Here is a 15008-nt window from a genome sequence, read left to right as displayed (position 1 = left end):
ATGCTTACTATTTTCAAGTGAGTGCTTGCATTAGTTTTCTATGCTGTGTGATATATGGTCACCAATGTAGAAACTTACACTGTCATTTTTTGTCTGTTTCTGTAGATGGGGAGTCTGGCATGGCTCAGCTGAATCTTTTGCTGAGCACAAGGCTGAAACCAGTCTTTGCTGGTCTGAGTTTCTGACTTCAGGAAACATCTGGGGCCCTCTTCTGAAAAGCTTTCCTCATAAATACAGGGTTACCCTTACAACTAACTAAGCCAATGTTTTAAAGACTTAATTAATCTGCAAAACCTCTTCGCCTTGCCCTACTCTCAAACTCAATATTCTATTACCTTTGCCATATTCTAGTGTTTAGAAGCAAGCCACAGGTCCTACCAAAACTCAAGGGGAAGGAATTACACAAGAGCACAGTGCATCATCTGTGACTTCTGCCTACCACAATGCTTGTAGGTCAATTTCATTTTTATCCTCAGGTTCTCCGTCTGTAAGATAATATGCCGAACTAGAAGATTTCTAAATTCTTTTTAAACTCTAAGCTGGATGATGATCATTAGTACTAACATTAATATTATTCTTGTTAATTTACATTAATGTCAATAATATTAATGAAACCACACATTAACTGACCTCTGTAGAATGTTACTTAGTATATGCCAAGGAATGCTCTAAGCATTTTACAGGAATTGTCTCTTTTCATCCTCACAGTAGTTCAAGAGATAGAATGTGTTTTCATCCTAAATTCCTCTAGAAAATGAAAACATTTTCTGCATCTATACTGTCCAATGTGGGAGTTACTAGGCACATATGACTATTTAAGTTACAATTAAATTAAATTAAATTAAAACTTCAGTTCCTCAGTCAAGCAGGAAGTACAATGAAGCAACATCATTATAGAGGTTAAGTAGCATATCTAAGATTACATGTGGATCATACATGATTCTCAGACTGAGTTTTTGGACTAGTGCTGAATTTCATGCATGAACCCAGTTGTCGAAAGAGAAAGAACTTAAGAGAGGAAGAAACATTAAGTTCTTTCCATGTAAAGCTCTGTAGTGTTTCAAAAAAGTCAGAGGTAGCCACCAGCAAATGACCTCAAGTGAGCAGACATTTAATGAGATCACGTTAGCGCCAGGCACTGTTTCACTTTGTGTTACCAGGGACACAGTGATGAGTGTCTCCAGAGAGCTGTAGTTTTCTATGGGAAGCTGGACACATATACTTATTACAAAGCAGCAAAAAACTGATATCCTAAAAGAGATTCAAGCAACCAGTCTGAGGGCCGTAAGAACCCAACCAGGGGTGTCCCTACAATACACACATCAATGTCTTGTTGTTCTGGTCATTTAAACACTCCTTGGTCCTTCGAACAGTCCTAGACAATGTGAACAGTGCCAGGAAAAAACATACAAACTGTTGTTGCAGGACCCTGCTTTGACATTGGCTGACATCTAGTTAACCTCACAATAATAAAGCCACATAGACACACAGTGCGGAAGCAGCTAACAGTCTCAATGAAAAATTAGGTTTTCCATTTCTAACTTTCAGGGGTTATTCAAAGTGTGAGAGAAGTGAGGGGAGTGGGGGAAAGACATTCACGAAAATTGATGAGGAGCATTTGGGCTGGAGCCTTTTGGAATCTGCTCCCAGGCTGGCCCAGCCTGCCCCTGGTGCCTTTGAAGTGAGTTACCTGGATGGTGAGCTAAGCCATGCCTGGCAGAACAGGCAGGAGGCTGTGTGGTCTGGCAAAGAACTGAGTAGAGGGAAGAGGGACTGAGCCTAAGTCTGCGGCTGACTCACAACACTTCTCATGCCAGCATTTCACCATGTGGTCCAGCTAGAAAATTAGAAGAAGCCCAAGTTAGGATCACACCAAGAAATCCAAATGTCCTTCAGGGGCATAAACAAGGCAGCCCTCCTGCTCTCTTAGGCCTCTTTCTCTGTGTGCGTTCCTCTTTTAGCCTTGAGACTATTTGTCTTCTTCCTTTCCTCATGAGTGCTCTTCAGGGCTTGAGTTTGGTCTCTGCCATTTGTCACTGTGGCCAGGTACAAGTGGTCAGAGTGCATAGGGCCCTACCGTCTGCTACTCCAGGCTGTCTTTTACCTTTCCTTTTAAGTTCAAGTGAAATCTGGGTTTCTGCTGTGTTTGGAGTGGTGTGTCTGAGTGGGCCTTTACCGCTCTTCCTTGACAACAAAAAAGTCAGGGGAAGAGAGAAGAATAAAAAATGCTTTTGATCTGGCAAGGGCCTTGCAAGGGCTCTAGTTCTGTCTGTTGCTGGAGCAACAGCGGGGATTTTTAAAAAATAGGTACTTTTGGTACAGGAATAAAGAACAACAACAACAACAACAACAAATCACCCCTTTAAAGTGAGTACTTTTCTCTGGCCTTGGATTCTATCCCCCTCACCCCCAGGTTCTCAGGCCAGACTTCTCCCACTTTTCTACCATTGTATCCTTCCTATTGACTCAGGAAAAAAGGTTCATTTTCCTCCTTCTGTGATCTTCCTCTCCTTCTTTGTTTGGGGTGCATTTCTTTTAATTCCATTATCAGAGGAAGAACCTTGGTCCATGGTGAGGTCTTCCTGAAAACATAATGGGCAGGAGTCATAGAGACAGGACTTGGACCAGAGTGTCTTCACCAATTGGCTGAGTGACCTTGATGAGTTACTGTTTTGAGCCTTAGTTTCATTCATGTGTCAAATGAAAATAATTTCATCTACTGCATGAGTCACTTTCCCATTGCTAGAACAAAATACCAGCTACCTAAAACTTAAAAGAGAAATTTATTTGGGTTATAGTTTCCAGTGGGTTCAATCCAAGGTCATCTGGCTCCAAGGCAGAAAGAGTATGGTGGAAGGGCCTGGCAGAGAACAGGTGCTCAACCTGTGGCAGCTAGGAAACAGAGACAAGGGAGGAGCCAGGAACAAGAATATGCTCTTCCAAGTCATGCCATCTGTGACCCACCTACAACCATATCCCACCTCTTAGAACAACTACTGAACTCATCAATGGACAAATCCACTGATGAGCCTAGTGCTCCGGTGATCCAAATACCTTCCCAACACATGAGACTTTGGGGGTACATTTTGGATCTAAACCTCCTGTACAGGTTTGGAGTGATCAGGAAAGAGAACAATATAAATCAAATTATTAGCATATTGATCAGTAAATGGACATGGGCTTCTGATCTGGAGTTCCAATTCTTCCTATGCATCTTAGAGACCTGCGAGCATGCCATTAAAGTTACCCTTGGCTTCTCTTAATGCATTCATTTTCCCCTTCTGTATCAGATATGTATCAGACATATTAATGATTGCCTGTCCTGCCACTGTTTATGGGTAATGAGTCTCAGTGTCTTGAACCCTCCTTGCCATTTGCAGTGATGGTTCAGTGTTGGACACGTGATCCCATGAGGTTCTACCCGTGGGTGAAGCTGGGCCAATTAGATTCTCTCTTTCACAAGTGGAAATAAAAGGCACAGAAGAAAGGACCACTTGGGATGGTTGTGGGCATTGAGAATCTTTAGGAGGCTGGCATATTGGGACAAGAACAAGATGAACAAATATTCAGTAGCAAGCAAGGAGGATGGGACCTAATAACCTGGAGCTCAGTGAGATTGGCCGTGGTTCAGAAAAGCTTTGGCCCACAACACCTTCTTCATGATCCTGAGACATTCCTGGCCTGGCTCCCTTTCAAAAACCCCTCTCTGCACTTGAGCTAGCTAGAGATTGTTTCTGTTCTTTGCGCTGGAAAGAGCCTTTATTAGAACATTTTCATGGACCATCTGATTTTGAGTGCTGCCAGGCTATCATGAAAAGCCTCTTCATCTCCCACCTTGAAGAGTATTAGGACACAAAATCTTCATGGGATGTTGACTCTGTAGAATGCTACCTGAAAAGAATCCACTCTCTTGTCAAGTTTCATGCTAGATACTTTTCATGATTAGAAAATTCCAATGGTGTCAGACATTTTTCTCCTTTTGCTCAGTTTGAACTCTTTCCATTGTTCTTTTTGTTTTCTCAGGGAGCTTTGTAGCTCCATCTTCTTTCTCTAAGTTGATTGAGTTCTAGGATATCAGAGATCTTTTCTCCTGCTCCTAAAGATTCTGAGTGTTTTAAGGCAGAATCCCCGGAGACCTCCACAATTTGATTGGAAAGCTTTAAACCATATCTTGCTTTTCAGAGACGACTGTCATTTTGGGTTTCTCCTCCATCCTTTTGAGAATTCACTATGCAGTCACAGACATCATCTCTTGGTACATGACACAATACCTGGCTGGTGAAGTGAGCCATTCTATCCACCTAGAGACAGAAGCCCAGAGAAAGGCTGGCTGGCAGTATGAGTGTCAGAGGCAAGTCAGCTTTGGAAACCTGGGGAGAATTCCACCTTTCTCCACTATGCCAGGCTCACTGCCAAGCTGCTGCTAGAGACCCAAGCTCTGGGTAGAGCTCATTTCAGCATGAGTCAGAAACATGAGGGAGTCTTGTTCACACATGCCTAGCAAGGGAAAAGCCCCAAGGGAGGTGCTTCCAGGGTCCCAATCAGGGACTTGGGAGATCTTTTCTCCTCTCTAGGAGGAGAGAGAGTCTACCAACTGGCAGGGTATGCTATCTCCAGGCTATCTGCAGGAGAAAGGATTTAGAGATGTTCTGAGACCCTCTTTCCATGGCCATAGTCAGTCTCCACAGAGTACAGGCTAGGGAGCATTCATAACAGGGGAAAAACATTCCTCTAGACCTTTAGCAGCAGATTGGCTAAGACAACACTTCCACCATTGGAATTTTTCTGTGAGGTTACCTTAGAAGGCAGAAAGAGTAATCTGAGCCACTTATTTGATATCTTTTAGCACCTATGGAGTCAACTTTGTATACAAACCAATACTTTCAGTGGTTCCTTAACTCAAATTTCCTCTCCCAGGATTTCAGTGGAGGAAGAACTTGGAATGGGCAAGATAACCTGAAAAGCCAAAGCTCTTTGATATTTTGTGAATTTTGTGCATCCCCATCTCCCTGTCCTTTGAGTCAGAGACCACATTCTTGAGTGAGAACAGGGTCCAGGCAGATGATGAAAGGCCTGAAAAGAGCCTGCTAATTCTTTTTTTTTTGGTACCGGGGATCAAACTCGGGTCCTTGCACTTGCACAGCAGGCGGTGGAACCACTGAGCTAAATCCCCAGCCAAGAGCCTGCTGATTCTTAGATCCTCAGCCCTGGATAATTTTCAGATGACTAAATGAAAATAAAAAAATTCACAATGGATCAAGATTCATGTTCATGAAGAGAGCACCTATGTGGGCCTAGGTAAGAGAAACTCTGTTGGGAACCTCAAGGTAGATGCCTTGATCGTGGGGAAGCCAGGTAAAATCTAGGGAGTCTAGTTAAATTTGAGTTTCAGATAAATAACAAATTTTAGTATATGTGAGTTCCATTCAATAGTTAAGACATACTTACATTACAATTATTTATTGTTCAAATTTAACTGGATTTGCTGGCTCTGGCAACTCTGCCTGGGGCAGGCATTGTGCCTGGCATCTTCGGGTTTGTGTGGAGGTTGTATGTCATATCATTGCATGGAACAAGCCTGGTACCTAAACAAACAGAATGTGTATGTCAACATGTACCTGCATCTTAAGAGGAAGAGATCGTCACAGTGTTTTAAAGTTTTGTTTCTTGAATGATTCCACAATTATGAACTTTCTATTTCCAAACATTTCTCAAGTCTGTGGCAATTGTTGGAGAATTCCAAAGGTCATTTAGAAAAATGTGCTAGCCGGGATTCTTAGAGTAGTATGTAGAGCTTTCCCCCCCTTTTCTGTCGTTATTTAGGACTGTTCTCATTGTACTCATTTGTCTCCTCTTTGATGAGCCAAAGAGGAGGTAAAAAATGAAGACAGAAGCTGTAGGAGCTTAGGCGTGGATGGAGCAAAAGAAATCAAATCTTAGAAGTTTCAGGAGGCACGAGGGGTGCCACCAATAATTTTGTGGGTGCGGTGTACGGAGGATCTGGGCTGGGACTCAAGGAAGCCTGGTGGTATTCAGACAGTCCTGCAGGCCTGTGGAAGGAAGACTGGAGCAGCTGGTTATGGGCTGTGCTAAGGGTGTGGCACGGGCAGGAGGGCTTTTAGGCCTGGGCTAAATCCTGCAGGAGGGAGGGGGACAGGGCAGCATTACAGGTTGCAATGAAGTCCAACGGATTGCCCAGAACTCTTTGGTTGCCCTGGAAGGGAGGTGTCCGGATCTTTCTGTTCAAGGCAGGTTTGCCAAGGTTTGATGAAGGTTGTCAGAGGACTTGACCAGGATTAGCAGTGTCAAGTGTGGGACAGGGGAGGAAGTGAGCTGGCTACAGGTTTCCAGGCCTGGGAAGTGCTCCCTGTTTGCACGGTTAGACTCTCACTGTGGAGCCAAGTGTTCCTGCGGTGCTTAGGCAAGCATCCACTTTTTTTGGCTACCTCATCTGGGGATGCCTGGCTCTCACCTATGATTCCTGGAGCACACACCCTACCTCAGTGAGGGGCCTTCATGGGTTAGGTGTTCACCCCAACAGTGTCTCATTCCCCTGACTTAGACAACAACAGCTATTTGTAGGTCTTGGAAAACAGGATTGGTGGTGCTGGAAGACTCAGGCGGGAGGGCAGGATTTCTGTTGGCCGCCCTGTACCTCTGGAGCTGGGCAACCCAGGTATCTGTTGGTTCTTCGCTGACTTTTCCAAGGCTTTCCCTTCTCTCTGCCACATGCTTAGCTCCTATTTAGCTAGGGGCCACAGGCAAAGCAATATGTGCCTTTGGCCTCAGTTTCCTCATCTGTAAAATGGGAGGCAGTTCATTCATCTCTCAGACTCCAGCTAGGACATCCTTCCTTTGTTGAAGCCGAGAAGGCTTACAGTTAAGAATTTCTTTGTAAAGGCTCTTGGGATTATCTCTGATATTTTCATTTTCTTAAATTTGAGGATTTCTGAAGACTTTGAAATAAAATCTTGGGGAATGTCGAGTTTACTGAACACCAAATTATTGATAGTATATTGGGGCTGATGAATGGTCTTAAGTGACCTCTTTGTGTTTTTGTACAACCTCTGTACACTGAGAAATTAATGTCACCTTTAAGGACTGTGGTGAGAGGGAGGGGGTCCGTGTCATTTGTGCACCTGTTTCCCAAAGATATTGATGGGTGAGCAATGGTTTTGTGCAAGGAGGCAGAGGTTCCATTCTGTGGCCTCGGAAGGTCTTAGCAGCACAGATTCTGTGTTCAGTGCACACAGCTCACCGATGCCTGACTCCTGGAGTGTGATACCAGGAACCAGAGCAGGAGAAAGGACAGGAGAGGGAACGGGGAAGGGGGCATGAAGGAGGAGACAGAAAGGAGAGTAAAAGAGAAAACCACACTGTCGTGAAAAGTTAAAAACCTTCCTTTCAACTTTCCCTTATAATTAGCTGCTGCAGCTGGAGGGAAAGGACTCTTGGTGAGTTGCAACTTGTTGGGCAGCATCCCCAGGACGTGTTTGACCGGCTCAGGGTTGGGGGAAATCTCAGTTCTGATGGCCCTTCCTCCCTCCCTGTCTTCTTATTTTAATTCCCTGTCTGGGAGGTGCTTGTGAAAGGTTTAAAATGTTTTAGTGTCCTCAGCCAAAAACCCTTCTCTTTGGGACTGGCCTGGAGATGTTGGAAAGGGCTTGGCTGAAGCAGGCTGCTCTCCACTGGTGGCTCAGGACTCAGCTTGGAAGGCCTTAGGAGGACCAGTGGGGGAGGTATGGAAGGAAGAAGGGGCAAGTGCAATCTGGTTGATCCCATCAAGGCAGGAGCCTTTTAGGATCCCAGAATTGTCTTGTGGACAGCTGCTTTCTCTTGCTTTGCAGAGGCCTTGATTATCTAGGAGGGCAATTGCCTTGCACAGTGGATCCCCAGAGCAGTGTACCGGCATGGCCTGGAGGGAAAAGCAGGGCCTGATTTTCTGCTTGCTACCTGAAGCAAGTTACTTCATTTCTCTAGGTCTTAATTTACTCATCTGGAAAATGAGTATAATGATAATATTATTTCCTTCAGAGGGCTTCTTAGCATAGCCCCTGGTAGGCTTGTATCTGCTGAGCATAGGTATAAGCTTCTGCTGTTATTGCTATTGTACATAGACTTCATTTGTGGTCAGGCCACATCTGCCTTCCTGCACCACCCAGAGCTGGACTGCAGCAGGAAGGGCTGAGATTCTGTGCCAGTGAGAATGTCTATCTGTAAGCAGTTGGCAGAGCTCCTGGAGATGGAGGCACTGCCTTATATTGAAGCAGAGTGGGGCTATTGAGGAGGCTGCCTGAAGTCGGCTGCATATGGAATAGAGGGTCCTTTGGGTGCTCGGGCAGGCCCTGTCCCTGACTCCATAATTTATCTTTTCCAGTTTATCCAATCAGCCACAGAAGTGTCCTCATCCTCACTCCTCGGCATTGTCAGTCAGGTGAGTAGCAAAGGTCAAGGGAAAACATAGAAATCCTTCAGTGTCATTCAATTTCCATCTGGTGTGAGGGTCTCTTCCTGCAGGCAAGCCTGGCCAGCAACCGTACCTCTGTTTTGAAGAGTTTACAAAGTGCCAAGAATACTGCATGTGATATCTCTGCACTTCATAGTGATTCTGAAAGTCAGGATAATTATTCCCATTTCATGGATGATCAGCTGATCCATAGTAAATTTAAGCCATATTCCCATGATTAGATAGCCTTTAAATACATCAGTCAGAGTTGGAACAGTATGATTCCAAAGCTTGGGTTTGTCATAATAATAACTGACATGACTGCAGCCATGGATTATTAATTCAGGTGGATTATTTTATTGAAGTCCTGACACCAACCAAGAAAATTGCTAAATTACAGATGGAGACATTGTGTAGTGGAGAAGGAAAGACCAGACTATGATTGCCTTTCTGAGACCTGGTAGGACTATGCAAGTGCCTGTGGAGGTGAAGTCTGTCTTGTACCAGCAGTAGTCCCCTTGTTTTAACCTATCAGAGAGCCCAATAATCACAGGATTCTTCAGAGATTCTTCAGGATTCTTCATGTCCTTGATGCCATGCACAGACCTGCCTGTGACCATAAACTCAATAAGAGCTGAGACTGTGCCTTATTTATCTAGCACCTACACTGCCTTACGCAAGTCAACACTTAATAAATGTTTTTGAAATGAAATTGGTCATCATAATAATAGTGAACATTTATTTTATTTTATTTTATTTTTTTGGTACTGGGGATCGAACTAGGGACCTTACGCTTGCGAGGCAGGTGCCAGAACCACTGAGCTAAATCTCCAGCCCCTTGAACATTTATTAATTGCTCTCTGTATGCCTGTCATATAGAACACACCCCATGCCTTTAGCTGTCCCCATGACCATCTCATTTGACAGATGGGGAAACTGAGGCCTGAGGAGGTGAAACTGATTTTCTTAGTGATACAAACAGCAAGTGATAGAGTTTTGAAGAGAAGAACAACTTCTGCCTTCACATCCTGGGCCTTGTCTTTTATACAGGTTGTTGGTAGCAAGCCCCTTACCAGAGCCTCTTTCTTTTCCTTCCTTTCAGCCTCCCCAAGGTTCCCAGTGGTGCTACTTTCCCCCCTGCTCCTTTCCCTGTCCTTTTTCTGAAGGGAGGAAAAAGTTTGCAGAACTTTTATGTTGGAGCAGGGCCACCTGGGTCATCAGAAAGAAGGGAATGGAATTAATAGGAGAAAATGAAGACATGGAAACAAAGTCTTTGTAAATAGGGAGGGGTGGAGGGGTTGAAGGGAAGGCAGGGGAAGGGTGAAAAATAAGAAGCAAGAGAGAATATGTAAAGGTACAAATTTCCAATGATGAATGTCACTATATTGTATATCTAAAATGTACCAATAAACTTAATTAAAAAGAAAAAGAAACCAGCCAACGCAATTTTACTTCCTGTCAAGTCCACAGGCCTACAACTTGCAAATGGGTCTATTACTTTTGTTTTCTATCCTTGTTTGCTTTTGGGTCTTGAACCCATTCCTCTCTCTTAGGTAGCTTCAAACCTAGGGAATGAAGTCTGTCATTTGGTCTTGGAGGATGGTGAGGGGTCGTTCCTGAGGTGGTTGAGCAATGTGTTCCTTCCCTCTCTCTTCTTCTGCCTTTATCCCTCTTTTCCCTATCTTTTCTAGTCTCCAGGGGTCAGGGACCCCCAAAAGACTATATTAGTTTCCTTTTGCTGCTGTAACAAATCACTACTAACTTAGTGGATTAAATAGAACAAACTTATTTTCTTACTGTTCTAGAAGTCAGGAGTGAGCCTAAAATCAAGGTGTCCACAGGGATGGTTCCTTCTGAGGTTGCAAAGGAGATTCTGTCCTTTGGTTCTTTCAATTTCAAGCTGCTGGCTTCTCATAGTTTCTTGGCTCGTGGCTGCATTGCTCTGACCTCTGCTCCCATCATCAAGCACTTTCTCTCCTCTGTATCTACTGCTTTAGACCCATCTGGATTATCGTGGGCAAAATCATAGAATTACTTCTGTAGAGTCCCTTGGGGCTATAAGGTAACATCCTTATAGTTTCTAAGGATTAGGACATGGATTCCTTGGCTGGGGGAATGGGTATTTTTTAGCTAACCACAGGGATGGTTTGTACTGCAAGAACGGCCTCCACCTTCTGTTGATTATATTGGGAAACTTTTACCACCTGTGGCTCTATACCCGGAGCTGTTCTAAATCCTCTATGCCCATCATCCAGTTGACTTTTCACAACCCTCCTGTAATGCTGCCTCTAATATTTTTGTTTGGAGAAAAGGTCACACAGGGAGTAAGTCAAGAACCTGAGATCTGCACCCAGGTCTATTTGCTTTCAGGATCATTCTCTTCAAGATCACTCTCCCTGCCATGGTAGCCATTCTCTAAGAAGGTTCCTAATAATCGCTGATCACTCTCTTAGGTATTTCCTTCCCACGCTGTTGGGATTGTTCAGTGTGACCAACAGAATGTCATGAGCTGATGGTTTGTTGTCTTCTGAAATTAGATCTGCAAAGACATTGTAGCTTTTGCCTTGCTCCCTCTCTCCTGGACATACCCATGTCATGAGGACCTTGAGCAGCCCTATGGAGAGGATCACACAGTGAGGAGCTGCAACCTGCCAAAATCCAGCGTCAACATGACAGTCACATGGAAGTGGGGCCCCTGGCTCTAGTCAGGCCCTCAGATGGCTGCAAAGTCAGTCAACATCTTAGCTGCAACTTCATGAGAGACACAGTGTCCAAATTACCTTCCAGTGTTCTATTCTGCAGAAACTGCGAGGTATACATGTTAAGTTTTGGTGTTCTTCACTGCTTCTTGAAGCAATCTGTTACATACCTATAGATAACTAATGCAAGGCCCATAGTCTAGGAATCTGGACAGCTAGCTGGCCATGTGGCACACACCTGTAAACCCAGCCCTCAAGAGGCTGAGGTACTAAGACCTCATGTTCCTGGCCAGCTTAGGCTACATGGAGAGACCCTGTCTCAAAAAACAAAACAGAACAAAACAAAAATCTGGTTAACTTTTGCTCTGAGCTCTGGCTATGCCAAAGTCAGTGCTAGTCAGGCCTTGACCTTCTGGCCCACAAGTTAGATCTCAGCAGGTCAGAATTCCGGCCTTGAAGAGGAGAAGCTGACAATTCCAGAGCATCCCCCATTCTCACAGAGGACATTTCATCTATCATTTTCCTGCTCCAAAAACAGTGGCTCCTTATGCCCTTAAATGACTCTCTGGAGCCCACACTCCTTACTCGAGCATTCTGCTTCACTCCACATCCTTCACAGCCCCCTCAGTGGAATTTCTCATTGCTCCTTGGGCTGACCCTTTATGCCTGGTCAGATCAAGATGCGCTTGGTACTGCAATCTCTTCTTGGTCCACTCGCGTGCATGACTTCATTGGTTGAAATGAATGAAAAGATACAGACAGTGGATCTGCTTGGTACCAGGAGCCCATGATTGATGCCTGTAGGTGTGGAGCCTCCATTTTTACCAACCATTTTTAGACTGGAAAACTCAGGTTACATGACTTTACTAAAGTCCCAGGGGAAGTAAGTGATGGAATCAGTGGTGTTTGAGTCCCTGTGGCTTTGAGTCCAGTATTTTTCCACTTCACCATCTTGCAACTGACTCACATTTCCATGGAATTTTACAGTGTACAAAGACTGTCTAATTTTTGTCAAGCTTCACAGTAACTCAAAGAGATAGATGAAACATCAATTATTCACCCCATTTACAGATGATAAACCTGAGACAAGACAGAGGATTTATCATTAGGGATCAAGCAAGAGAGCTGGGACTTCCAAGCTAGATCTCCGTTTCTAGGTCCACCATTCTCCCATCTGCCTTCTCTTCATCCATAGAGTTTTGCATATGATTGGTACCCAATGCATATTGATTGATTGCTTTTTAAATATATTCTTTAGCAAAAGGTGCAAAAATAGTCAGGTGTCTAAGAAATTGTCAATGATGACAAAATGAAGTTTACTTTAAAAAAAACTTAAAGAAGTCAGCCAGAAAGTATGAAGGCAGACTTCAGAGGGAGCCTGATGGTGGAAAGGGCTGCTCATCATTATCACTCATCACTGAGCGCTGTGCTGGGGAATCTCTAAGAATGATCCATACTTGCCCAGCACAAAGCAAGACTGCTTAATTCATAAGGGCTGAAGAATGGATAAAATAAGCTACAAAGGGCCCTGAGAACCCAGCACCCATTGTCTTAACGCTAGATGCACCATTGTTATCCAAGTTTCTGGAGAAGAGCAGGAAGGAGGGGGAAGTTTGTGTCCCTGAGGCTCAGCATGCCAGCTGCTGAAGAAGCTGGTTTGGAAAGAGGTCCTTTGAGGACAGAGACACCTGGATTCAGGCTCTTTGGACTTGTGAGAGGTCTCCCAGGTCATTCTACCCAAACACTTGTCCTCAGACCAGCACCAAAATACTCTACAAGGCACTCAGTACATATTTACTCAATGAATGGAGATTCCATCAGTGGAGAGAGCTATGGCTTTCTCCTGTCTCTGCAGGATTCCTCTAAGACCTTGGCACCACAGGCAGCCATTCTAGCCTGACTGTTTTGTGTTGTTGGGGATGTATTTTTCCCCCTTGCCCCACTCTAGCTAAATCAAGTGGACTCTTGTCCTATACCCCATAGACACAGCCCTTGACTGGTCACCCTCACGCTTGAGCCAGTGTCTCAAAGCACCTTTCATTCTGATTCTAAATGAGTCAGAGGTGAGTAGGAGTCAGAGGGGAGAAGAGGCCCAGGGGCCAGCATGAGAAGCAGCCTAGGAACCTACGTGTTGGGCTTTCTGTGGTTCAGAGTCCCTGGTGACTCCACTCCAGTGTGTGTGGGTGAATGGTGAGGATGGACAAGGACTAACACATGGTCAGCATGGAGCAGCACTAAATCTTCCATCTGTGCTCCAGGGATGTGGTCGAATTCAGGTTCTGCCACATGTGAGCTGCCAAGTATGATCTTGAACAATTTCTTTCTGATCTGGGCCGCAGGATCCTTCCTGAGAATGAAGCACTTAGATTCCTGCATTCAATCCTCCACTTAACAATCCTAAGTCCCTACTATGTGCCAGGACACTTTGTCAACCTTCACTTTGGTGAATGAAATCTGGTTCTGCAATCACAGAGCACAGCCAGAGCAGAGGGAGACAGAGCCAAATAGGATAATGAACACACAAGTAACAGATGTAACGGCAGATGAGATGCTTGAGATGGAGGTACATCCAGCAGGGTGAGTGGAGTGAGTGACGGGCCCATCCTCCATAAGGTGACCATAGATGATGTCTTCCAAGAGGCAGTGAGTGAGCAAAGAAGGGAGAGGAGGCAGCACACTGTGCATGTATCTGGGGGAGAAGATTCATACAGGAGGAACTGCAAGTTCGAGGTCATCAGAGGACAGCCTGTTTGGTGTACATATTTGAGAAACAGCAAGGAGTCCAGGTAGGAGAAAATTATACAGAAAATACCAGGGGGGAGGGCCCTGATAAAGCCCCTGGATTATACCCGGGTGACTGGGGAAGCCACTGGGGCCCTGAGAGCCAGGAAGTGGCATGGTGTGACTTGTGTGTCAGAAGGATAAGCTGATCCCCAAGTTCTACACAATAGGCTTCTTCTAGCTGGAGGCAAAGCTGGCCTGGATAAGCAGAGGAGGGGGCAGGCTAGTCCCCAAGCCAGGTCCTGCCTGAGAGGCAGACTTCACACACTGTGCCAGGGCAGAATGATGGAACCTGCCTGCTCATGCCTCATCCTGTCACTGCTTCGGAGCCTCAGCTCAAGCAAGACCTCATGGGGTGCAGGAGCAGAGTTAGCTGGCAAGTCAAACCAGGGTCAGTAGTAGCTATGTTGGAGTGTGGCATACTAACGTGAGGGCTAGGTGCTTGATGTCTCAACCACTCTCAGATAATGGATCCTGTTCTTTTAAAAATCTTTCATCTTTCTTCTCATTTCCCCCTGCTCCATCTTTATTCTTCTGTTTTGGTTCCCTTTCTTCTTTATCTGTCTATCCCCCAGGGATTGGATGGTGTCTCCTCAAAATCAGAAGCTCCACAAGCAAACATCAACAAAGTGGGATCTATAGCCTAGAGGAAAGCTAGGTAACTTGCCTATGGCCTTGAAACTAGAAAATTATAGAGTCTCTACATGAAGCAGATAGTGTAATTTTACAGTGAGTGTAATTTTGCAGTGAGTGTAATTTTGCAGTGAGTGTAATTTTGCAGTCCTGTGTGGACACCTTCAGGAATGACTTCCCAGGAGGTTGCAGAGAATGGTGTGTGATGAGAACACCCATGCAAGGTCCACCCAAAGTGCTCTGGGGACACAGGGAAGAGGGGCTGGTGCAGCCTGCAGAGGGTTGGAGGGGCTCTCAGTGAGGTCTTCACAGAGAAGGGGAAGTAGGGAACAGGGTTTTGCCAAGGAGAGAAGAGATACCATGGGAATGAGGGACCAAAGCAAGAGGGCTGGGAAAATCTGTGGTGTATTTGGGGAACAACTAGCCAGTTATCTGTATTAAATACTAAA

General features: G+C 45.0%; 1 protein-coding gene across 50 annotated transcripts in view; it reads left to right on the top strand.

Annotated features, from left to right (window-relative positions):
* Positions 1 to 15008, top strand: part of LOC101715682 (uncharacterized) — a 348006-nt gene that overhangs the window by 10864 nt on the left and 322134 nt on the right. For 40 of the 50 annotated variants that reach the window (XR_015449163.1, XR_015449161.1, XR_015449162.1 and 37 more), the window contains exons 2-4: positions 106 to 449; positions 4918 to 5298; positions 8378 to 8434. The exons of 6 other annotated variants lie outside the window; for them this stretch is intronic. The gene's annotated coding sequence lies outside the window, so the exon portion shown is untranslated. The remainder of the gene's footprint in view (positions 1 to 105; positions 450 to 4917; positions 5299 to 8377; positions 8435 to 15008) is intronic. 4 more of the 50 variants (XM_087206115.1, XM_087206099.1, XM_087206105.1 and 1 more) reach the window with 3 other exon arrangements.

Source organism: Heterocephalus glaber, unplaced genomic scaffold (assembly GCF_053883595.1).
Source record: "Heterocephalus glaber isolate CG9 unplaced genomic scaffold, H.glaber_assembly_v1.0 deba00000621, whole genome shotgun sequence".
Classification (NCBI taxonomy): Eukaryota; Metazoa; Chordata; class Mammalia; order Rodentia; family Bathyergidae; genus Heterocephalus; species Heterocephalus glaber.
The sequence above is the reverse complement of the archived record's forward strand: the minus strand, read 5'-3'. Positions and strand labels throughout refer to the sequence as shown.